We start from the raw sequence: 24,677 nt of genomic DNA on the forward strand, positions 1-24,677 counted from the left end.
ACCACGCTTGACTAATTTTTGTATTTTTAGTAGAGATGAGGTTTCACCATGATGGCCAGGCTGGTCTCAAACTCCTGACCTCAGATGATCCACCCGCCTTGGCTTCCCAAAGTGCTGAGATTACAGGCATGAGGCCCCGCACTTGGTCTCAGAGTTTTTTTTTTTTTTTTTTTTGAGACAGAGTCTTGCTCTGTTGCCTAGGCTGGAGTGCAATGGCACGATCTCGGCTCACTGCAACCTCCGCCTCCCAGGTTCAAGTGACTCTCCTGCCTCAGCCTCCCGAGTAGCCAGGATTATAGGCACGCGCCACCATGCCCAGCTAATGTTTTGTATCTTTAGTAGAGATGGGGTTTCACCATGTTGGCCAGGATGGTCTCGAAATCCTGACCTTGTGATCCGCCCACCTTGGCCTCCCAAAGTGCTGGGATTAAAGGCATGAGCCACGGTGCCCAGCCGAATATTTTTGAATATTGATTTAGCCATCCAATAACTTTACTGCTTCTCCTACCTCCTTCCCATGTCCTTTGTACAATGTCATGAGATATGTCAGCAGAGGCTCCATCCTGGATATCTGTAGCTTTTCCCTGCCTATCCAGAAACGACCCTCCTTGTTCTGGCCAGACCACCTCAGTTTCCTCAGAAGAGCCTCCGTTCCCTTGCTCTCCACTCAAGTAGTATGAGTGGGGCTGACCCCTACTCCTGTGCAGATCTGATCAATCCAGTTATTCCAACAACCTGGCCTCAGAGATTGGTTCTAGGGGATGAACACACAGGTACATCAGTCTATTCAAAACAAATCCTGGGCTTTTGCTGTAAGTATTGAAAGAGAAGATCCTTTTTTCCATGGGGGCTGCTAAGTTGAGACAATATAAGCCTAGAGCTCTTGGAGGACACTCTGTAAAAAGAACCTAATCTGAGGCCAGGCATGGTGGCTCACGCCTGTAATCCCAGCACTTTGGGAGGCCGAGGTAGGTGGATCACTTGAGGCCAGCAGTTTGAGACCAGCCTGGCCAACATGGTGAAACCCCCATCTCTACTAAAAATACAAAAATTAGACAGGCGTGGCGGTGCGCACCTGCATTCCCAGCTACTTGGGAGGCTAAGGCGTGAGAATCGCTTGAATCTGGGAGGTGGAGGTTGCTGAGATTGCGTCATTGCACTCCAGCCTGGGTGACAGAGTGAGACGATTCTTTTTTTTTTTTTGGGACTAAGTCTCACTCTGTTGCCAGGCTGGAGTGCAGTGGCGTGATCTCGGCTCATTGCAACCTCTGCCTCCCAGGTTCAAGCGATTCTCCTGCCTCAAGCCTCCCGAGTAGCTGGGACTACAGGCGCCTGCCACCATACCCAGCTAATCTCTGTATTTTTAGTAGAGACCAGGTTTCACCATGTTGGGCAGGATGGTCTCAATCTCTTGACCTCATGATCCGCCCGCCTCGACGTCCCAAAGTGCTGGGATTACAGGCGTCAGCCACCACGCCCGGCCCCCTCTCTTTTAAAAACCAGTTTGAATTGAGTTTCCATCACTAGTAACTGAAAGAATACTGGGAAATATACCTTCCAGGCCCAGATATATATTTCCACCATATTTCCTTGATTTACACATTTATACATTTCACATCAAGAAATAAGGTTAACCTAGTGTGACTTGGTCTTTGTCACTGGTGTTTTGTCTTTGGAGAGGTCACAAATATTTTTTTGTTAAGTCATCCGTCCTGAAGATTTTCCAGGCCCAATGTCAAGTTCACTGATCTGTGGTTTGCAGAACTCACTTTCTTCCTCTTTTAAAAAATGGTCATGTCATCTGCCTCTCTCTAACCTTTTGACAAGGTCAGAAAACATTCTACGAAGTCAGGAGAGGGTCTGCATGATATTCCCCTAAAACAGAATCTGACCCTAAATGAGTCACCTTTTTTCAATTCTCCCAAACAGCTGGTAATGCAAGGGCAGGTCAGGATGGCACAAGTCGGTGCCTTGTGCTAGGTTCACTTGCTGACCCAGGGAAGGAGTTTCTTCAGCCGCAGCATCCATCCTCCTCCATTCCCATGAATTCTACAAGATGGCACTTGCATTCTGCTGGACTCAGGGAAGAACCCTGCAGAGACCAAAAGCATACCCACTCACCTGTAGCAACCACGTAAAGGAATGAGGGGTATTGGACACAAACTGAATTCACACCAAGCTGGAGACACCTTGAGTTCCAGCTTCACATGCATGGTGGCCACACCCAGTTGGTCAAACAAATCTGGAATGAACTAGAAGGAGCTATGGTGCTGAAGGCTCCATAACCCTCACGGCACTGCAGCTCCCAGCTTTTTTCTTCATGTGTTCCCTTAAACTTTCCCAAGGAGTCTACAGTTCGAGTCTACATCTTTCCAAGGACTGTCACTTCTGCTTGGGGTGTGGGACAGGTACTTGATCATCGATCCATATGTCATCTTTTCTCTTAAGTGGTAGAACTTGTTTCTCCTGCATAACTCCAGTAATTTCAGAAAACCCACCGTTTTCTAAAATTGACATTCAGCCCTATTTCAGATATCACTGCATTTCTTTAGAGACACGGCTTGATCATTTAAGGAGCTACCAGAAGGAGCATTATAGCACTGGAATGTAGTTGTACATGTATCTTCAGAAAATCTGAAGTGTCAGTCAATACTCCAGAACCAGATTCTCCACTTTGCTAGGTGCTGGAGTCGAGTTTGACATAACCCCCAAATTACTAGGGAGGGGCTGTCAGTTTATGTTTCTATACTTCCTCTACAACTAAAAAGGCGTCCAAAGGCAGCACTTCTATTTTAAAAACTTTTTTTAATTGAGGAGACATAGAAGAAACTGAATGGCCTGAACGTTGTGTTTACTGTATTTGCTGAAAAGATGCCGACTGGCCTAGAATTTATGGAGCAGCTGAGATGGAGTCTACCAGTCTCAAAGATGCCCCGTTTTAAAAAGTAAATTGGCCTCTGATTGCTCTTCCATACCAAGTATCCAAGCCGGACATTTTTCTTTTTTAAATTTCTTTAAAAAAATTTTTATACCATTTATTATTATTATTTTTTTAGCTCCTGCTCAAAGCCTCGCTGGACTAATTTTATTGGTATATTGGTTAATGTCATGCCTTCACCGTAACTAGGGGACAGGGCGGGTAACTGGCACGCCTGTTTTAAAGGCAGGAAAACCCAGGGCCAGGAAGCAACTAGAATCCGTCGGTACTTTCTAGCTCCCTGATGGCGCTTCCCATGCCCCCAACAAAATCATGAAATGACCCACTCACCTGTGCGCACCGGGCCTGCCCCACCCACTCCTCCCAGAGCCCGAGAACACCCAGCCTCTAGGGAGAGCCAGTAAAGGGGCGCCGGGCGTCCCCGAGAGCGCTCCCACCGAGCGTGGGCAGGCCTCGGGCCCCGCAGGCTCCGCCCTGTCACGTGACACCAAGCGCGGGCCGCCCCCGCCCCCCGCGAGGGGAACGCCGTCTCGCGCCTGCGCAGAAGGGGCTGGAGGCGGGCGCGTCCGGTTGACTGACAGCTCGCGCCGCGGCGCCGGGAAAGGACCCGGCTGCTCGCGGGCGGCGCAGTCGCCGCAGCCGCGGAGTCCGACGGCGCCGGTTCGCTGCCCGGTCCGCCCGCGGTGAGAGGTGCGGTGGGGTGGCCTCAGGCCGGTCTGACAGGCTCATGAGGGGAAGGATGACCCGGGAGGGACGGCGGGGACCCGGGACGAGGGTCTGCGAGGGGTGACAGCTGGGAGCGCCGTGGGGCGGGGGGCGCGGGGAGGGAGGAGGGGTCCGCGGGGCGGGCGGGGGTGGGGCCTCGCGGGCCGAGGGCTCAGGTCGGGGTTCTCCGCGGGCTCCTCGCCTGTTGGGAGGCAAAGAGAATAGGGGAAGGTCGCCGGGAGCCCACGGGCGGAGGGGCAGTGCGGACGCCCGTGAATGAGTGCAACCCGGGCCGCTGCCTGGAAGAGGCGCCCCCAACCCTGGGGCAGATGGTAGCAGCAGGTGGCTTTGGGATGGAGCTGGTGTCCCAGTCTTGGGGGAAGAAGAAACCCCGGACTCCTGCAAGGGCATTCTGGGGAGAGGGTGCAAGGACCCAGGGGGGAAAGACATTGGCGAGTCATGAGTGTGTGCGGGGTGTGAAGTTGCTGCTTCACCGCTCCCGGGGCTAGCAGGGTGGGGGTGAGAGAAAGGGGCTTCCTGGCCTGGGTGGCCACCCCTGTCCATTCTGCGTCTTCCCTCTGCTCTTGATGGGCCAGTGAGCAAAGGGGAGGATTGCAGAGAGGATAGCAATGGAAATGCGGGTTTAGCAGCTCAGTTTAGGACCGCTGGATCAGATGGAATTGAACCCGTTTAGAGGATCTTGGAAAGGACAGAATTGAGTGTTCTGGAGCTGGGTGCGTGCCCCCCACCCCCGCCCTTGTCCTGGGTTTGTGCTTCCCTGGGTTGCAGGTTGATTAGACTTGGGAAGATGAAAAGGGGAAGAGGAAAAAAAGACTTTGCAGGGGCACTAGCCAGGTCCTCTTCCTCTCTAGGTAGGGGACAGGCATGAGTCCCAGCCTCCAGATTGAGCAGGAACAGCCTCTGAGCTGGCACAGGTGAGGCGCCCCTGACGTGGAGGTAGTGGCTGTGGTGAGTCAGTGTTAGAGGCAGGCTGACAGCTGTCAGGACCGAGGCTGCTTTAGCCAGGCTGCGACTTGATGTTGATGTTTCAGATTCATTTCCTTAGAGGCAACCCCCTCCCTCAGCCTAAAAGCAGGGCAGAGAGATGCTTTAACACTGAATCGTGCAAAGGAAAAAGGTTTGGGTAATATTGCATGTGAGCGTTCCTTCCTGTCTTCCCCCCATTTCTCCTGGGAAGCGTATGTTCTCCATTGTTCGGTGTCTCTCTTTGGCTGTCACTTGTTTTTATTTCCACTTTGTTCAGAAATAGGACTGCTTACGTCTTTGAAGCACAGGACGAAAGGCTATTGAAATTGGCTCGCAATGAAAAAGTTGACTCATGAGATTTTCTTTTTCCATTAAAGAGATGAAGATGGCGTGGGACTCACATGTAGGCAGCCTTTGCGATCAGATCATCACTAGCTTCTCTGTGTTACATTCTGACGTTTCTGGCCATGTATGCCTTTTGTATGGGATGTGTCAGTTAGTGTGAAGGTTGGTTTGCATTATTTGAGATGTAACAGCCAAAGGCAATGAGCAGCCACTAGGTGACTGAGTAAATCACAAGCCTTAAATAATCTGCTGCCAAATCCCAGAAAGTGGACGATTTCCGTAGATATTGAACGTGGCTCTCTTTTCACGACAGTAACTGCTCTTCAAAGGTGAATTGCTTTATAGTAGCCGCAGTGGCTCTGAGGAGCATCTTTTAGGACAGTCCCCAGGAAGGGGTGGGATGAGTCATGCTGTGTGCTTCTCTCTCTTCCCACCTCCTCCCTCCTTTCTCTCATAAAGCAAAAGTAATCAGGTTAAAAGAAATACCAAAAGCAGCCTGGGGCAGTTTTTTTAAAAAAAGTCCTGAGAAGTCAACCAGCAGCAGGAAAGACATGCAAAGGCAGGAGTAAAAACCCTGTTGCCCATAATAACCCTCACTTTAATATTTCTCAAGGGTTTTCCCACGCAGACTCTTGGCTGATCTTCATTATAAGGTTGGCAGTCATGATGGGTTTGTTATCGTTCCCATGTCACAGATGAGGAAACTGAGGCTGAGTGACTTGCCCAGGGTCTCTTTGCTACTGGGGGCACAGTAAAGTGTTTAACCCAACCATCTGACGCTGGATTTAGCAGCCCTTACCACTCTGTGGAATGGGAAGTGGGGCGGATCCGGGTGGATTGTGCCTCATACGAGGGGTCCCCAGAGGCTTGCAAAACATCCTTCTCTTCCACCACCTGCCCGGCTTACCGAGTCCGCCGCAGCACCCCTGCGCCCGCCCCAAGTTTGAGGTAGTCTGCATGGACTCAGATTTATTTAGACGTCCTTGAGAAATCCAGTAGGAAGTATGATTGCAAAGAGCGTCTTTTGCTTAAGTCTCTGTGTTTCCAAATAGCCCAGGTGTCTTCAGCTGTGTGAGGCAAGAGAGCACGCAGTTCTCGGGCAGCCTGCTAGAATCGTTTTCCTTGTCCTCCACCCGCAAGAGAAATGCAGTGGTTGTGAAACCAAGGGAGCTGACCCAGTAACTTTGTTTATTCCAAACCGTTTTTTATATGTGGCATCATTGTATGCATTATGGTGACACTTAAGAAAAATAAGCCATAGGGCCGGGCGCGGTGGCTGTCGTTTTCCTGTAATCCCAGCACTTTGGGAGGCTGAGGCAGGTGGATCACCTGAGGTCAGGAGTTCGGGACCAGCTTCAGCAACGTGGTGAAACCCCGTCTCTACTAAAAATACAAAAATTAGCTGGTCATGGTGGCGGGTACCTGTAATCCCAGCTACTCAGGAGGCTGAGGCAGAATCACTGGAACCCAGGAGGCAGAGGTTGCAGTGAGCCTAGATTGCGCCACTGCACTCCAGCCTGGGTGACAGAGAAAGACTCCATCTCAAAAAAAAAAAAAGGCAAAAATAAAGGCATAGTTGTTCTCATGAGGGAAGTACAAGTTTTAATCCCACTTTCTAAATCTGGGCATCACAGGGAGGAGTCCTAAAAAGGACTTCACGGGGAGGTTGGCCGATAAATGTTTCGGCAAGTCAGTGGTGTAAAACAATGGAAAGCCAAGGCAATCCCCAGCACACAAACAGAAGTGTAGGTCTGGAATGAAACAGGTGATAGTTCAAATCTACTCCATGCTTAGAACATTGTGTTCTTTTCTGGACATCACATGTAATGAAGGGTGTAGAAAAAAATTAAGCATATTCATTGGAAACCGCTACAGTGGTGAATGAATTAGATGTAAGCCTGGAGGAGCTTGGGAACTGTGATTTATTAAGCTCATTCTGTAGAGGCCCAAGGTTCCAAGAACTGAAGGACAAAAGTAATAGTTAGAAAGACTTGGCCTTGGCTGGGTGTGGTGGCTACGCTTGGAATACCAGCACTTTGTGGGGGCCAAGGTGGGTGGATCACTTGAGCCCAGGAGTTCAAGACCAGCCTGGGCAACATGGCAAAACCCTGTCTTTACCAAAAAATAAACAAAAATTGGCCAGGCGTGGTGGTGCAAACCTGTAATCCCAGCTACTAGGGAAGCTGGGGTGGGAGGATCAGTTGAGCCCCAGAGGTGGAGGTTGCCATAAGCTGAGACTGTACCACTGCACCCCAGACTTCAGTTTTAAGACCATGATTGTGCGAGAGTGGTCGTTTAAAAACTCTTGAGTTAAATCGTGTCTGTCCCCAGCAGCTTCCCAGGACCTTGGTCAACTAGGGCAACTGCGCAGGTGCTGACTGACCCTGCCTGTTTCTCCAGCTTCATTGACACTGCTGTCATTCACCACGGTCCTGCCTTCCTGTGCCTTGCGTGTGCCAAGATGACTCTGCCTCAGGGCCTTTCCATGGGCTGTTCCTTTCCTTTCCATGGCCAGCTTCCTGCCATTCAGGTCACTGCTGCAATATCACATCCTTAGTGAGACCTTCCCTAATAGTCAAAATAATGTTTCTTTTTCCTCTGATCCCTGCCCACTCACTCTATCATATTACAGTGTTTTCTTTTCTTCATAACAGTATCAGAAATGACCTTGTTTAATGGAGAATGCTTTTACTAGAGACGGTCGAACCTAGCCTGGCTAGTGGACCATTGGGCAAGAGAATTCAGGCACTAGACAGACAGTAATGCCAGGTCACCTTTATTTCTCTCGGGAGTGCTCTCACAAAGAACCACACACTGGGGCTTAAAGCAGCTGAAATTTATTCTCACAGTTCTGGAGACCAGAAGTCCAAAATTAAGGTGTCAACAGGGCTGGTTCCTTCTTGGGGACTCAGAGGGAGACCCTGTGCCTCACTCCCAGCTTCTACTGGTGGCCGGTGATCCGTAATGTCCCCTCACTGGCAGCTGCGTCACCCCAGGGTCTGCCCCTGTGGTCACATGGCCTCCTTGTCCCTGCGTGTCTGTCTCCACTTCATGTCTCCTCCTGTGGGTCTGTCTGTCTTCTCCTCTTAAAAGGGTACCAGTCAGATTGGACTTGGGGTCCACACTACTCCATTGTGACCTTCTGTTTTCTTGAGACAGAGTCTCTGTTGCCCAGGCCGCAGTGCAGGGCATGATCTCAGCTCACTGCAACCACTGCCTCCCAAGTTAAAGCCATTCTCCTGCCTCAGCCTCCCACGTAGCTGGGATTACAGGTTCGTGCCACCACGCCTGGCTAATTTTTGTATTTTTGGTAGACATGGGGTTTCGCCATGTTGGCCAGGCTGGTCTCAAACTCCTGACCTCAAGTGATCCTCCTGCCTTGGACTCTCAAGTGGTGGGATGACCTCCTCTTAACTAATTACATTCACAAAGACCTTTTTTTTTGAGACAGAGTCTCACTCTGTCATCCAGGCTAGAGTGCAGTGGCACGATCTCGGCTCACTGCAAGATCCGCCACCTGGGTTCACGTCATTCTCCTGCCTCAGTCTCCCAAGTAGCTGGGACTACAGGTGCCCGTCACCATGCCCGGCTAATTTTTTGTGTTTTTAGTAGAGACAGGGTTTCACCGTGTTAGCCAGGATGGTCTTGATCTCCTGACCTCCTGATCCACCCACCTCGGCCTCCCAAAGTGCTGGGATTACAGGCTTAGAGACCACGCCTGGCCCCACAGAGACCCTATTTTCAATTAAGTTCACAGATTCCCTGGGTTAGGACCTCAGCATATCTTTTGGGTCCAGGGGTTGCGGAGGGTGCACCTGAATTCAATCCATAATGCCTTCCAGCATCAAGATGCAGTGATGTTTTAAAGGGATTGGCAGGAGGTGCTCAGTTATTTTTAGGGATAATGACAGGGATGTGGACGTTCTTACGAGAAGCATTCATGATCCTTACGATTTGCGAGACAAGTACTGACCATTGTGCTTCACCATGAAGAGGGCGAGCAGTCCAGCGACCTGCCCAAGGCCATGCAGCTCCTGACAGTGAATCTCCTCATTTCTGATTGCAGAGCCCACAGCTTCTTTACCCCTCCCAGCAGGGACACCACAGCAGCAGGGACGCCATAGCTGCTTCAGGTCAGGATGCAGGGTTTCTCTGATGCACTCTGCAGGGGCCCAGAGAGATGATTCCCTTCTTTTGCGTTTTGCTGCACTGGTCCTTGTAGTGGAGGAACAGCTTATCGGTGTCCAGCAGTGAAATAAATGGCGCGGCTGAATACGATGCCCTGCCACTTAGGCAATGCTGCCCAGAGGCAGTGGCGTATGTAGAAGCCTCCTCCCGTATGTAATTCGGAAGGGCTGTTTACCAAGGCCTCCAGAGCTCTGGGCTTCTGCATCTCATATTTGACCAAGGATGAGCTCTCAGGGAGTTCACAGAGCAACTTTTCTCCCTTTGGGCTGGGGGTGGAGGCAGGGATGGGGAGGGTAGAGCAGGACCGTCGCCAGCTGACTTATCTGGTGACTGGCACTGGCACCTGGAGATGCCTCAATTCCTGATTCTGTCACCCAGATAACCAATATGCCCGTCTTTATTTATTTTTGATTAAGTAATATGTGCAGATGGTACCAAATTCAAATGATACACAAAGATGTCATAGTTTGTCCCTCCCTGCCTCAGCCCCCTGCTTCCCAGTTACCCTCCCCAGTGGCATTACTGCCCATTTCTTGTGTCTCCTTCCAGAGATCCAGTGTCCTTTTAATGTCCCCAATTACCATCATCTCCCTCACCCCGTGGGCCATGCTCGCCATCCCTCCCCTCAATCCTTCCTTCCTCCAACCTCGCCACAGCACATCTGTTGTGACAGATGACTTGTTTCCCATGTTAAGAGCTGATGAGGCCAGGCATGGTGGCTGATGCCTCTAATCCCAGCACTTTGGGAGGCGGAGGCAGGTGGATCACTGGAGGTCAGGAGTTCGAGACCAGCCTGGCCAACATGGTGAAAACCTCTCTCTTACTGAAAATACAGAAATTAGCCAGGCATGGTTGTGGGTGCCTGTAAGCCCAACTGCTAAGGAGGCTGAGGCAGGAGAATTGCTTGAACCTGGGAGGTGGAGGCTGCAGTGAGCTGAGATCACACCATTGTACTCCAGTCTGGGCGACAAGAGGGAAACTCCATCTCAGACAACAACAACAACAACAACAAAAGCTGATGACTGTACTCCTGCCAAGGAGTTTATCTGGGGGAAGGAAGGTGCTTAGCAGAAATGAGTCTGTAGAGGTAAATGTGGGGCAAGAGTGTGGGGAAAGGGCTTTTATTTATGGGGTGGTTTTCGTAGTCTTGTGCCTTAGACTCCACTAGGTAGGGTTTGCCCTGTCCAGGACAAGTACAGAGGACTCACCAGAAGGAAGGTGACGGGGGCAGTTTATCTTATGTGGCTGAGGTATAAAAATAGTGTGGTTGTTATTATGGCTCATATTTATAGGGTTTCCTCTGTCCACGCCCAGCGGTGTTCCCAGTGCCTTATGGGGCTGTCACTTTAGCCCTCACAAAAACAGTATAACGTGGCCAAGGTTACCGTCCCCGTTTCACAGGTGAGAAAACCGAGGCATAGAGAGGCAGAGTAACGTGGCTCCATCACACAGTGTGTAAGGGCAGCGCCAGCACATGGGTCAGGGCAGCCCATCTCTGGACCTGGGTTCTTTGCCTCTCCCCTATGCTGCCTCTCCCGACAGAGTGCAGGTCACCTTTGAGACCCCCTGTCACCAGAGACAAGTGCTCTGCAGGGCGCTGGGCCCCTCAGCCCCACCCCATACCTGTGCACCTGCCTCTGCCCCCTTCCCCAGGCCGAGGCGTCAGCTACCGTGCTTCCTCTCAGCCCTCTGATTTCCAGCTGGCTCTCAAAGTCCCAGGCACCAGGACATCTTCCTGGAGCCCCCAGTTCTCTGAGCATGGCCACGGTGGTGCTGGGTCTGTCCCCTGTCCCGTGGCAGGCACCTGTCTCTTGCCCTCTTTGCTGCCCATTTCTCTCTGAGCAGGTCAGAAGTGCCTCTGAAAGTCCCGTGTTCTCACTCTTCCGTTCCCTGGGCCTAGCCCAGTGCCCAGCATGGAGCAGGTGATGAAGAAACGCTGGTAGCACAGGCAGCTGGTGGTTTAGGAAGCCCTGGTCTCCACCTGGCTCTGTGGGGACCCTCCTCTCCCAGGCTGTAAAAGGAAGGCTTTGAGCTCAAGTCTTCTAGCGTCAGAATCTCCCTCACTTTGCTTACGCTGTTTGTTTTGTTTGTTGTTTGTTTTTAGAGATGAGATCTTGCTCAGTCGTCCAGACTGGAGTGCAGTGGTGCAATCACCACTCACTGCAGCCTCGACCTCCCAGGCTCAAGCGATCCTCCCACCTCAGCCTGCCAGGTGGCTGGGACTACAGGCGTGCGCCACCATGCCCCGCCGATTGATTTGTATTTTTTATTTCTGGTCGAAATGGGATCTTGGCCGGGCGCAGTGGCTCACGCCTGTAATGCCAGCACTTTGGGAGGCCGAGGCAGGCGGATCACGAGCTCAGGAGATCGAGACCATCCTGGCTAACACAGTGAAACCCCGTCTCTACTAAAAAAATACAAAAAAATTAGCCAGGCTTGGTCGTGGGTGCCTGTAGTCCCAGCTACTCAGGAGGCTGAGGCAGGAGAATGGCGTGAACCCAGGAGGCAGAGCTTGCAGTGAGCTGAGATTGCGTCACTGCACTCCAGCCTGGGCGTCAGAGCGAGACTCCGTCTCAAAAAAAAAAGGAATAATGGGATCTTATGGGATCTTGCTATGTTGCCTGAGCTGATCTTGCACTTCTGGGCTCAAGGAATCCTCCTGCCTTGGCCTCCCAGAATGCTGGAATTACAGGCATGAACCACCACACCTGGCCTGCTTAGAGTATTTAAACAGTCTTCTTTCCTCCTTCTTTGTTTGTTTCTTTAACAGCTTATTGAGTATGTTTTAGATATCATAACATTTTTGCATTTCAGTTGTACAATTTAGCGATTCCTTAGTAACTTTACTGAGTGGTGCAACCTTCATCATCATCTAATTTCAGAACGTTTCCATCACTCCATCAATGAAACCCCTTTCCCATTTGCAGTCTCTGCCCCCGCCTCCCAATCTGGCCTCTGACAACCACTAATCCAGTTTCTGTCTCTGTGGATTGGCCTACTCTGGACATTTCTTAAACCTGGAATCGTCCAGTATGTGGCCTTGTAACTAGATTCATTTTTAGTTCATTGCTATTGTAGCATGTATCCGTCCTTTGTTCCTTTTTACTGTAGATTTTTTTTTAGTGATTGTCTAGTACTGGGAAAGAGTGCCGGTGCCTTCTGACCCTCTGCACTCGTCTCCATCTGCCCTCTTGCAGATGGAGCCTTTGATTGTGGGGTGGACGAGCAGGCAGTAGCCCTACTGGGTGTGCTTACATATTACGCCACAGACCTTACTTGACTATCACAGTGTTCCCGAACTGTCCTCTTTCTGTTCCAGGATGCAGTCCAGGGGACCACACTGCATGTGATCACACCTGCCCAGCACCCCCTGCCCTGGGACAGCTCCCACCTTTCCTTATTTCACAGTTTGGTGGTCTCCGTGTAACACGGGATCTTCATAGCTCCCAGAAGGAAAGCGATGCAGCGGCAGCGTGTGTATGAGGCCTGCCTTGCTCAATAGAGGAAGAACCTGACTTGAGAAAATCCTGCTTTCATTTTTGCAGGGTTTCTGGCCTTATTCCAGAAACGTTCTCCTGCCTCTAAATATCAGAAATGCATGGCCAGGACCCATTGCACTGTAGGAATAATTTCTAGCCAAGGCTGATGGGGATGGTAAATTAGAAGAAGGAAAAGAGAGAGAAGGGGATTATTTTTTTCTCTTCATGACTGAGTCCATGTAGAAAAGCATGCGCCTGGCAGACCATCTTCTTCAGTGACATCCTTTTCTCTGCCAGGTGTGTTTGGAGACATTTTCCTGGCCTTTACATCACAGCCAGGCGTGACTCACAAGCAGATGACTCAGTGGCAAAAGTGACCAATGAGCTAGGGGAAAATGAGAATCTGGGAACAGTGGAACAAATGGAAAATGCCAGAGTCAGTGCATGTGGACGGCTGCTGTGACGCTGACTTCCTTGAGTCAGGGGATATTGGGTGAACCTAGGATGCTGGGATACAAAATGGGGCCCTGAAAGGAGGGGTGGAAGCCTCAAGAGGGAAGAGAACCACATTCTGAGTGAATAGTAAGTATCGAGAATGCAATAAAAGAATGAAATGAGACCAAAACAGTGTCCATATATCAGTGTCAAACCGAAGACTGCCTCCCGTAATTTTTTAAAAACTTAATTTGCAGTGGTTAGAAGGAAATAGAAAACCCGTTAATAAAGTAAAACTAGTCTAATCCCCACTCTACTCAATGAGAGGCAGATTATGTTGAACATCATTATGCAGAACAGCAACACTCCTAGAATCCCAAGGCCCAATTTGGATAATAAAAAACACTTCATGAGTCTGCTGTTGTGGAAGGAAGCGGTATTCTACATAATCAGAAATTTAACGGAAGTAGAATTAACAAAGTCATCTATGCTGTGGGAAAGAAGTAGCATCTCTCACATCCTCTCTCTCTCCTCCAGGGAACCCTCCCAAGTGAGCTGGAGTGGCCAAGAGCAGAGGGGCCCCGTGAGGCTGTACCTCCTACCTGTGGTCCTGCATCTGTTCTTGCTAGCATGCCAGTCCAGTCTCCACACAGTGGCCAGAGTGTAGCATCTTTCCAAAATGAAATTCAGGTCATGGCATTCCCCAGGTTTAAACCTCTAGTTGCTCCTGGGATGTATTCCCAAGTCTGTAACTTGGCCTGCAAGTCCCTGCTTCCATGGGCTGGTCCCTGTAGCCCTCCCACCCTCAGCTCCTTCCACGCCACCTCTATGCACCCCACTGGGCCACACTGTGTTGCCGTAGATAGAATGGCCCAGGTCCATGTCCTTGAAGAGCATTGACTTTGCCTCTTCCCTGGGCTGGGCCCCACGGCCTCCGGATCACAGTGATCTCCCTGCTTTCTCAGGCTGAAGGTGCCCCTTGCTGCCAGCCGCCTTCCCTAACCCAGCACAGTCCAGCAGAAATGCAAGACGCACCACGTGTGTGATTTTAAATCTGGTAGCCACATTAAAGAAGTAAGGGTATCTAGCAGTATAATTTATTTTTTAATTGGCCGGGTGCAGTGGCTCATGCCTGTAATCCCAGAACTTTGGGAGGCTGAGGTGGGTGGATCACTTGAGGTCAGGAGTTGGAGACCAGTCTGACCAACACAGTGAAACTCCGTCTCTACTAAAAAGACAAAAAGATAGCTGGGCGTGGTGGTGGGAACCTGTAATCCCAGCTACTCGGGAGGCTGAGGCAGGAGAATCACTTGAACCTGGGAGGCGGAGGTTGCAGTGAGCCAAGATTGTGCTGCTGCACTCCAGCCCGGGCAACAGAGCCAGACTCAGCCTCAAAAAAAAAAAAAAAAAAAAAAAAAGAGAAAAGAAAAAGAATATCTTTGTTAATAGATTCTATTTAACCCAATGTATCCAAAATATTATTATTTCTGCATGTAATCTATATAAAAATTATTAATGAGATAGTTACATTCTCTTTTCTGTCCAAAGTCTGAAGTCTGGTGTGGTCAGCAGGTCACAGCTTGAACGAGATACATTCGTGGGCTCAAGGGCCACATGTGGCCAGCAGCTGCCACAGTGGGCAGCACAGCTCTGACCTGTTAGTGACGTGTTTTATTCGTAGCACAGATGATGGCTATAATATTTTTGTTTGCGTTTTTTGCTCTCTGACTAGGACATAAACTCCCTGAGGGCCAGGCTTTTGTCTCTTTCACCCAGAGCAATGCCTGGTGCACTGTAGATGCTCAATAATACTTGCTGAGTGATTGAATGGATGGAGGCCAAACACAAACCCTCAATTCTCCTGCTGCTCTAGAGGCCACGGAGTAGTCAGTGCCATTGGGAGCCTATTTTAACCAGGCCCATTCAATGTCACAAGGTTCCTTGTAACCCAAAACACTGTTTTATGTAGGGACTTATGTATCATCAAAGGTCTGTATGATTACTCTTTTTAATTTTTTTGAGACAGCATCTCACTCTGTTGCCCAGGCTAGAATGCAGCTGCACGATCAGGGCTCACTGCAACCTCAACCTCCTGGGATGAAGTGATCCTCCTGCGTCAACCTCCTGAGTAACTGGGGCCATAGGCATGTGCCACCACACCCAGCTACTTTTAATTTTTTTGTAGAGATGGGGTTTCGCTGTGTTGCCCATGCTGGTCTTGAATTCCTGGGCTCAAGTGATACTCCCACCTCAGCCTCCTGAGTAACTGGGACTACAGACTTGGGAATACTCCTGAGTAACTGGGACTACAGACTTGGGAATACTCCTGAGTAACTGGGACTACAGACTTGGGAATACTCCTGAGTAACTGGGACTACAGACATATGCCACCATCCCTGGCTAACTTTTGTGTTTTTTGTAGCAATGGGGTTTCGCCACGTTGGCCAGGCTGGTCTTGAACTCCTGACCTCAAGTGATCCCCCTGCCTCAGCCTCCCAAAGTATTGGGATTACGGGTGTGAGCCGCCACTGCTGGCATGATTACTCTTTATTGGGTTGGTTTTTTTTTTGGATGATGCTGATACCAAAGAAAGAAAGGTTTTCTTTTTTTTTTTTTTTTTTTTTTTTTTTTGAGGTGGCTCTCACTCTGTCACCCAGGCCGGAGTGCAGTGGCGCCGTCTTGGCTCCCTACACCCTCCGCCTCCCAGGTTCAAGCAATTCTCCTGCCTCGGCCTCCTGAGTAGCTGGGATTACAGGCATGTGCCACCACGCCTGGGTAATTTTGTATTCGTAGTAGAGACGGGGTTTCACCATGTTGGCCGGGCTAGTCTGGAACTCCTGACCTCAGGTGATCCGCCCGCCTCAGCCTCCCAAAGTGCTGGGATTACAGGCATGAGCCACCGTGCCCGGCCAGAGAAGGGTTTTCAACAGGAAGCAAGTGCAGAGATTGAGATTCTTTGAAACTGTTGCTTGGAGTTAATATAGATCGGGAATTTTCAACTGGAGACATTTTCAGTTGTAACAACTCGGGGGTGCTTCTGGCATCTAGTAGGTGGAGGCCAGGAGTGCCCCAAGCATCCTATAGTGCAAGGACAGCCCCCACCACAAGGAATGACCCAGCCCAAACGTTAACAGTGTCGTTGTCAAGAAACCCTACTGTTGGCTGGGCGTGGTGGCTCACGCCTGTAATCCCAACTACTCGGGAGGCTGAGGTAGGAGGATTGCTTGAACCCGGGAGGCGGAGGTTACAGTGAGCTGAGATCGCACCACTGCACTCCAGCCTGGGTGACAGGGCGAGAATCTGCCTCAAAAAAAAGAAACCCCACCGTCCATCATCGCAGCTACACGTTTGTTGCTGTCTCGGAATTGCCTCTGGTAACGTTGGGAAGGTTTTTAGTCTCAGGAAACTTGAGAGGTTCCACGCAGGCCCCATCTTTTCATTCCCTTCTCTCTGTTCAGGTTAAACCCTCCCCCGCCTATCATTGCTTTTCCTAAAAGCACAGACCAAATGGGAGCCGCCTGCAGCCAAAGCGTTTGAGATGAAAGAAAATTGGCTCCACTTGTAAACTACAGATGAGAATTTTGCAGAGAAGCCATCTAGAGAAGCGTGTGCCTTGAGAACTGTGGATCAATACACTTAAAGCAGTCCTTGGAACCTATTTAGATACGCTTGAAGCAAAACAGCCTCAGAAACCTCTTTCTTTTCACTCACAGGCAAGTAAACATCTGCCAACTCCACCATTTCCAGGCTCCTCCAAAATGCATTTGCATATTGCAAAGCAGGACTAGAGTGCAGAATGAGATGTATTTTAATTCTTGTTATATATTAAGGTCCCCTCAATAAGAATTCAGCTCCTGTTTTATTATGGGTAGAAAAGTGGTTGATTATATATGTTTCAGTTTTAGGGTTTTGGGGAATACTTCGAAATAGAAACTGAAGTTGTGCTAGACTAGGCAGTATTTTTTTAGTCCTTCCCAACTCTCCAGCTAGGTTGGAATCAGTCTGAATTAGCCGTGTGCGGGGATAGCAAACCACCTCACGCCTGTCACTTCGTGCCAACTGTTTCCTCTGTCCGGAATATCTTCCGTTGTATGACTGGCAGGCTCAGGCTTCTACCAGATTTCACCCAAAGAACACAGCCCTTGAAAACCGCCCCAGGCAGAGTGGAGTTCTGCTCCTGGGCTCCTACTGGCATCTGCCTCCTGGAGTCAGAGCGTATGGCACGTGGCTGTCATCTTCTCTGTATGCACAATCTCTCTGGATTGTGCTTGGGAAAGGAAGGGTCATGTCCTATTCATCTTTGTTTCCTAGGATTTATCACAGTTCCAGTGCTTGATAGGGGCTTCAAGATGGTTGCCAAGTGAATGGCTTGAACTGGACAAAGTAACACCTTTTATCTCTCTACTCGGGCGCTGCCTCCATCCGTAAGGAAAGGAGAAGTGGCAGAGAGACAGCAGCTGTCCTCTTCAGCCTCAGGTGGTGAAATTCCCAGACTTGGCACTGAGCAGAGAGGTGACAAGCCACCCGGGGAAGGAGGGACCCTGGGTTCCCCTTGTTCTCCGTGTTACTCAGCTGGTGACACGGTGGGTGGAAAGTGGAGGTTCTGGACCCATCTGAGGAAACCACTGTCTGACTTTGGGGATATAGCTTCACCTTGTCACTTCACTCTCTGGGCTTCAGTGTCCCGCTCTTGAAACAATTCTCGGGAATCCGAGCCTTTGCCCCTGCACTGCCCACTCCTGTCCCTTCCTTATCTGTCTGCCAAGCCCCTACCCATTTGCCAGAAGCCTGAAGTCTCATGTAACCCTGACATCCTGGGGTTTTATTTGAGTAACACAAAGTCTAGAATTAATTAGTGCATAGCTGTTTTGTTCCCACTTCTTTGCAAACATCCTTTATTCTCTTATAATTATTTTAATAACATTCAACTCTTTTCTTTTGGCAGCGAGTAACTTTTGCGAAAGCCCGGCATTTATGGGTGAAAAGTACTAAGCCCTCCTTGTTCGTCGATCTCTGCTAAAGTGGGAAATAGAGAAGTTCAGGTGCTTTGGATGGGATAGCAAATTGCTAATCACGTGTGTCTTCCAAATGAGGAGACCTATAGGTTGAGTCTTTTCCCATGGCTGTTGGTAGAGGGTGTATTAATCCACCCCGGTATACTGCAGCTATGTAAAGGGTCCTTATTCATCCCCCAAATGAGCAAATAGGGGGCAGGGTCCTTGTCCATACCCGCAATATTGTAAGGCTGTGGACTCCCGCTCTGCAGGGTCCTTGTCCATACCCGCAATATTGTAAGGCTGTGGACTCCCCCTCTGCTTGGGTTTATCTAGACACTTCCATCTTTGCTCTGTAGCCTTAGGCAACTGTTTAACCCTTTTAAGCCTTAAAGTTTCTTCCTCCATAAAGTGGGGATAATAGTTTTAGCTCATATGTTACTGGAGAATGAAATCAGATAATTAATGCCTGATATGTAGGGAATATACAATAAATGTGAGTTGTAGTTATTATATCATTATCAAAAGTAGTAAATAATGGTAATGCTGAGCATTGTGGAAAAGAACAGTCCAGACCAGCATGGCTCTCTCCCAGCAGTGCCATGCACAGAGGCAGCAGCAGGCAGCAGTCGGCTTGGCCTTCCTGCAGGGCATTTGTGCCAGGCCTCACCATGGCACTCAGAGGCAGGCAGGCTTCTGAGATTCCCTGCGAGGGAGGAGCAGAGACTTTTGAAATGTCTGAAATTGCCATCCTTTTATTCAAATATAAGTTTTTAAGGACACAATTTTTAGAAAACTGTGATTGTATGTAACTTCTATAATGGGTGGAATAAACATCTTTTTTTTTTAACAACTACGAGGTTTATAAACAAGTAGTGGGAAAGATAATTCTTTACATTTGCTAATATGTCATAACAGGCACAAACCGAAATACAATTTTAGACTAGCAGTGTATAAAAATACTTTTTAAATAGTAATTTTGATAGGTACAGTAGCACTTGAAAAAACAGCTGTGTTTTTTCCTTGTGAGGACCTACTAAAACAATTCAATTTACTGCCCCCAGCTACAACTGAAAGCACGAACCTGGAAAGCAAGTTCTCTTACCCAGGTACACACCAAACATACCTGCGCACTGAAACAACCTCTAACCTCCATCTGTGGTGCACGCTGATGAGGCATCCATCTCAAACAGGGCATGAGATGACAGATGACAGTGTTTGGAGCCTGTTGCTTCTTGGTTTTTTTTTTTTTTTTTTTTTTTGAGACAGAGTCTCGCTCCATCACCCAGGCTGGAGTGCAGTGGTGCCATCTCAGCTCACTGCAACCTCTGTCTCCTGGGTTCAAGCAATTCTCATGCCACAGCCTCTTGAGTAGCTGGGACTACAGGTGTATGCCACCACACCCGACTAATTTTTCGTATTTTTAGCAGGGATGAGATTTCACCATGTTAGCCAGGTTGGTCTTGAACTCCTGACCTCAAGTGATCCACCCACCTCAGCCTCCCAAAGTGCTGGGATTACAGATGTGAGCTACCATGCCTGGCCAGGAAATGATGTTTAATGGATTGAAATGCCTTACTTGAGGCCGGGCGTGGTGGCCCACGCCTGTAATCCCAGCACTTTGGGAGGCCAAGGCGGGTGGATCACCTGAGGTCGGGAGTTCGAGACCAGCCTGACCAATATGAAGAAACCCCATCTCTACTAAAAATACAAAATTAGCCGGGCGTGGTGGCGCATGCCTGTAATCCCAGCTACTCGGGAAGCTAAGGCAGGAGAATCTTGAACCCGGGAAGCAGAAGTTGTGGTGAGTGGAGATCGTGCCAGTGCACTCCAGCCTGGGCAACAAGAGCAAAACTCAGTCTCAAGAAAAAAAAAAGAGAAATGCCAGACTTGAACCTTCTTGCTTGTAGACTGGCATGAACGTTTTTCCATCTTTGTTTCTTAAAAACCTCAATAGGACAGAAAGAAGGAAGCCCACCTTATCTTTTCCTTTTGTAGTCACTCATTAAGTTCTCTGTGGCTTGGGCCCTTGTCCCGTCAACAGTGAAGACATTGGGTCAGTCGTATTGGTTTGTAACTGAGGGGAGGTGAACCGGTGGTGCCCGCTGCGTGTGCAGGGACTCTGGTCCCCAGGAAGGCACGTCGAGTGTCACCTGTGTCATCTAGGGCAGGTCACAGTGTTCAACGAGGTGACTCAGAAATCAGGCCCCTCGTAGTATCCCAGAGGGGGACATGTTGACAATGTTTCCTTTCTTGGGGTTCGAAGTGAGATCCCTGCTGTTCTGGAAACATAGTCTCTGTCCATCCACCACTACAAAGTAATGCTCCTTTTTTGTTGTTTTTTTTTTTTGAGACAGAGTCTCGCTCTGTCGCCCAGGCTGGAGTGCAATGGTGCGATCTCAGCTCACAGCAACCTCCGCCTCCCAGGCTCAAGCCTCAGCCTACCGAGTAGCTGGGACTACAGGCGCGCACCACCATGCTTGGCTAATTTCTGTGCTTTTAGTAGAGACGGGGGTTTCACCATGTTGGCTAGGCTGATCTCAAACTCCTGACCTCGTGATCCGCCTGTCTGGGCCTCCCAAAGTGCTGGGATTACAGGCATGAGCCACCGTGCCCAGGCAGTAATGCTCCTCTTAAGAAAGAAAGCATCTGGCCGGGCGTGGTGGCTCACGCCTGTTATCCCAGCACTTTGGGAGGCCGAGGCAGGCGGATCACGAGGTCAGGAGACCAAGACCATCCTGGCTAACACGGTGAAACCGTGTCTCTACTAAAAATACAAAAAATTAGCCGGGTGTGGTGGTGGGCACCCGTAGTCCCAACTACTTGGGAGGCTGAGGCAGGAGAACAGCGTGAACCTGGGAGGCGGAGCTTGTAGTGAGCTGAGATTGCACCACTGCACTGCAGCCTGGGGGACAGAGCGAGACTCCGTCTCTACAAAAATAAATAATAAATGAAAAAAAAAAAAGCATCTGTCCCTCATCATGTCAATGGTCTGTAGCAGTCAGATGCGTTTCTGGACATCTCTGTGCTGTGAAAGAGCAGGTGAACGGGAGGCTGGGGCTGCCACACATGCCTGGTTTCAGCTGATCAGGGCTGATTTATGGCCAAGCACTCACTGTTCTTTGGGGGAAGAGAGTCCTTATATTTGATACTTAAGCAGAGGCCCAATGACCTTGTTTGTTTGTTTGTGACAGTCTTGCTCTGTCACCCATGCTGAAGTGCAGTGGCGCAATCTTGGCTCATTGCAACCTCCGCCTCCCAGGTTCAAGTGATTCTCCTGCCTCAGCCTCCCGAGTAGCTGGGAATACAGGCACCCACCATCATGCCCAGCTAATTTTTATATTTTTAGTAGAGATGGGGGTTTCACTATGTTGGCCAGGCTGGTCTCGAACTCCTGACCTCAAATGATCCACCTGTCTCGGCCTCCCAAAGTTCTGGATTACAGGCGTGAGCCACCGCACCCAGCCCCAGTGACCTTGTTTTAAGGACATGACATGGAATTCCTGGAACTGGGATCCATTTTGAAGAGTCAGTGGTCCTAAGCTGTCATCAGGCAGGGGACCAGGTTCTGCTCTGTGCATTGGCCTCTGCTCCAGCCTGTGCAGGCTGTGTGGACGAGTGCCACCTGCATCAGCGGGCACCTCGCAAGGCTTTGTGGAGCTCCAGCGAGTAGCCCACTTCCATCTGTCCATCTGGCTTGGACTTTCTGTACTTATCTTAGTCCCATGGCTGTGCTCCTGCAGGGCCAGGCAGATGACGGCAACCGATAATGTGCCTCTCAAAGGGACAACCACCCAAGGAAGGATCCACAGGAAATGTCGCAGTGGGTGGGTCGTGCCACAGCCCCTGGAAACGAGCTGGGATGTTGCCCTTGATCTTGCCTGCATTCTGGCTTTGCACATTGAGGGAGCTGCTTCGGCCCTTCCCTTGGTCTCTGGCTGTTTGAGCTTTATATAGAGAGCAGAGTAGGAGTCGACTCTTTGGGGCTGTCTCTTGTGAAGTCCTTCTTACCACGTGCCATGCCTTTCTCGGCAGTGTAGCTGCATCTTTCACACGTGGCTATTCTCTTAGCAGTTTCTTACCCTGTGCAGTTTAAAAACAAACATCTTACCTAACCCGGAGTGCTTTCTACATGCCCGTGACACCTTTCTCCTTACAGAGGATGAAGAATCACGGAAAGACTTGGGGCTCCGATATTGCGAACTCCCTAAATTCTCCCACCTCCTTTCCCACATAACCTGGTGCTCAGCCTACTGCTGACAAGCGTCAGCCCAGCGGAGGCCCGTCTGCTCTGCCTTCATCATCTCTAGTCCCCTTCGGTTATAGTTCGTGTTCCTCATTCTCACAAGAAAGAATCCCTTCCCTTCTGCAGATGGACGGCCCGTCTGTAGGCTGATGCCATCCTTCGAGGTCAGCTGGTGACACACACTGAGAGCGAACCTAGGTCCAGAATGTGCTTGTCAGGAAGGGTGTGCAGCCCAGGGTTCTCTCCGTGTTCACTGACTCTTTCCTTTGTCATCTTCATTCTGCCGTTGAGTCTATCTAGTGGGTTTTTACAATTTCAATTACTGTATGTTTAGTTCTAAGTTTTCTATTTGATTCTCCTTTATACCTTCTATTTCTTTCCTGAGACTTTTCATCATTCCCTTTATGTTAAGAATACCCCTCCTTGCTTCTTGGAGTGTTTTTTATAATAGCTGCTGTGGAGTCTGTCAGCTAATTCCAATGTCTCTGTTAGCTCAGATAAGCTGTTGATCATCTTTTCCCATGCGAGTTGAGGATATTCAACTTCTTTGTATGCTGAGTGATTCTGGATTGGTCCTGAACATTCTGAATATTATGTTAGGAAGCTGTGGTTCCTGATTCAGTCCTCTGGAGAGTTGTTGGTAGCTTGGTTTTGGCAGGCACTCCACCAGCTTGGGTTCAGGTTCTCAGTCCCTACCATTCTGCTGTGGGTTTTGGTGCCGTTTTCCAAGCCTTTGCCCGCTCTTCAGATCCGTCCACTGTGTAGCACTCCATGGCCTGTGTGGGCCCTGGGCATGCTCCGTCCTGACCTTCAGTGCTCAGGGTCTGTGCTTGAGGGCTCTGTTTACTTACGCCTGGTTCAGGGCTGAGCCCAGGAGCTCGTAACAACTTGATGAGGTTGTTTTCCGAAGCTCCTCCCTCTCTGCAATCTCTCAAGCATTTTCTGGTTTCCTGGGCCTCCTATCTTCACCCCTTCAGCCAGGAGGCAGGGCTTCAGTTATCAGCTCTGCCACGCTTCTCCCGTGACTGAGCTTACTTTCGTGGCCAAGCAAGAAGAAGACACAGAAAAAAAGCCAGCGGGTTTTTCACCCTCTTTGGACCACCGTTCCTCCAGCTGGAAAGGAGGGTTCCCTCCCTCAGAGCTTCAGACACCTGCAGGCTGACCCCTCTGCTGGCACTGTCACTGTTGCCACTACTGCCGCTGTGGAATTTCCTGGGGACCAGGCACCAGAGAGACAGGGAGAAAGGAAAAAACCCGGGGATCTGGCCCACTGTCTCAGAACCAGGTGACCCCTTTCCTGTTACTAGAGGCTTCTCCTGGAGCCCCTGGGCACACTCTTGCTCGCCTCTGGGTATCAGGTTTTATTTAGTCCAGGCTGGGGATACCAGGGTCAGGGACATGGCAAACTCACCGCAACCTTGGTGGCACTTCAAATTCTGGTCTTCAACCCCCTTCTGCCTGCTACTGGTCAATTCTCAGAGGCCTCAGTAGCTCCTCTGTGTGCCTGTCTAGCCTTTTAGCTACATTCAGTGGGCAGGGCAGGGTGGCGGGGGTGGTGCTTACTCCCTATGGAGTAACCATAAGGAAACCAGAACTATAAGGAAATGAGAAGGTGTGTTTTAAAGGCCTTAAACAGAAAAATCTGGATTAAACAAAGAAATGAGGAAGTCAGGAATAAAGTAAAGGGTGAATGATTAGGTGAGAGTGAGCAGAAGTGCCTGATATGCAGGATTCTGTGGGCCTCTGGAGCCCATCGCTTAACTCCCTCACCCATCTTTCCATGTGCACCTTGCAGAGGGAGGAGGGAAGCCCTCTGCACCCACCCCGCCTTCCAGGTTGAGACGAAGGCTTCGACCGTCAGCACGCGAGCCTATCCTTTCCACGGGGAGTGTCAGAAAGGTATGGATGGAGACATGGAAAGGGGTTTCTAAGAGTCAAGAGTCTTTAATCCATGATATCAAGTGTCTGTATCCAGGTAGTCACCCATGTGCAGAGCCTCATGCTGCACGATTGGATCTGGGCTTGATAAAGAATTTAGTGTCTCAAAGCAGATCTCTCTCTCTCTCGCTCTGTCTCTCACCCTCTCCCCCTCTCCCCCTCTCCCCCCTTTTTCTCAAAAAACAAAGCTTTTATTGCAAGAATGATTCTTGCTTTGTTAAAAGACTTTCTCAAGCTGGATGTGGTGGCTCACCCCTGTAATCCCAGCACTTTGGGAGGCTGAGGTGGGAGAGTTGCTTGAGCCCAGGAGTTCAAGGCTGCAGTGAGCTAAGATTGTGCCGCTGTACCTTAGCTTGGGTGAGAGAGCAAGACTGTGTCTCTAAATTATACTAATGATGATAATAATACTAATCAAATATTGT

The 24,677-nt window shown here is 49.8% G+C and overlaps 1 protein-coding gene across 4 annotated transcripts in view; it reads left to right on the top strand.

Annotated features, from left to right (window-relative positions):
* Positions 1–3,505: 3,505 nt before the first annotated feature.
* The window catches only part of KIAA0513 (KIAA0513 ortholog), a 66,778-nt gene continuing 45,606 nt past the window's right edge, over positions 3,506–24,677 (top strand). For 2 of the 4 annotated variants that reach the window (XM_063717392.1, XM_063717393.1), the window contains exon 1: positions 3,564–3,621. The gene's annotated coding sequence lies outside the window, so the exon portion shown is untranslated. Of the gene's footprint in view, positions 3,629–24,677 lie in introns of all 4 variants that reach the window. The other 2 variants (XM_002826717.5, XM_054534223.2) reach the window with 2 other exon arrangements.

This window comes from Pongo abelii, chromosome 18, assembly GCF_028885655.2.
Source record: "Pongo abelii isolate AG06213 chromosome 18, NHGRI_mPonAbe1-v2.0_pri, whole genome shotgun sequence".
In the NCBI taxonomy this organism is placed as follows: domain Eukaryota; kingdom Metazoa; phylum Chordata; class Mammalia; order Primates; family Hominidae; genus Pongo; species Pongo abelii.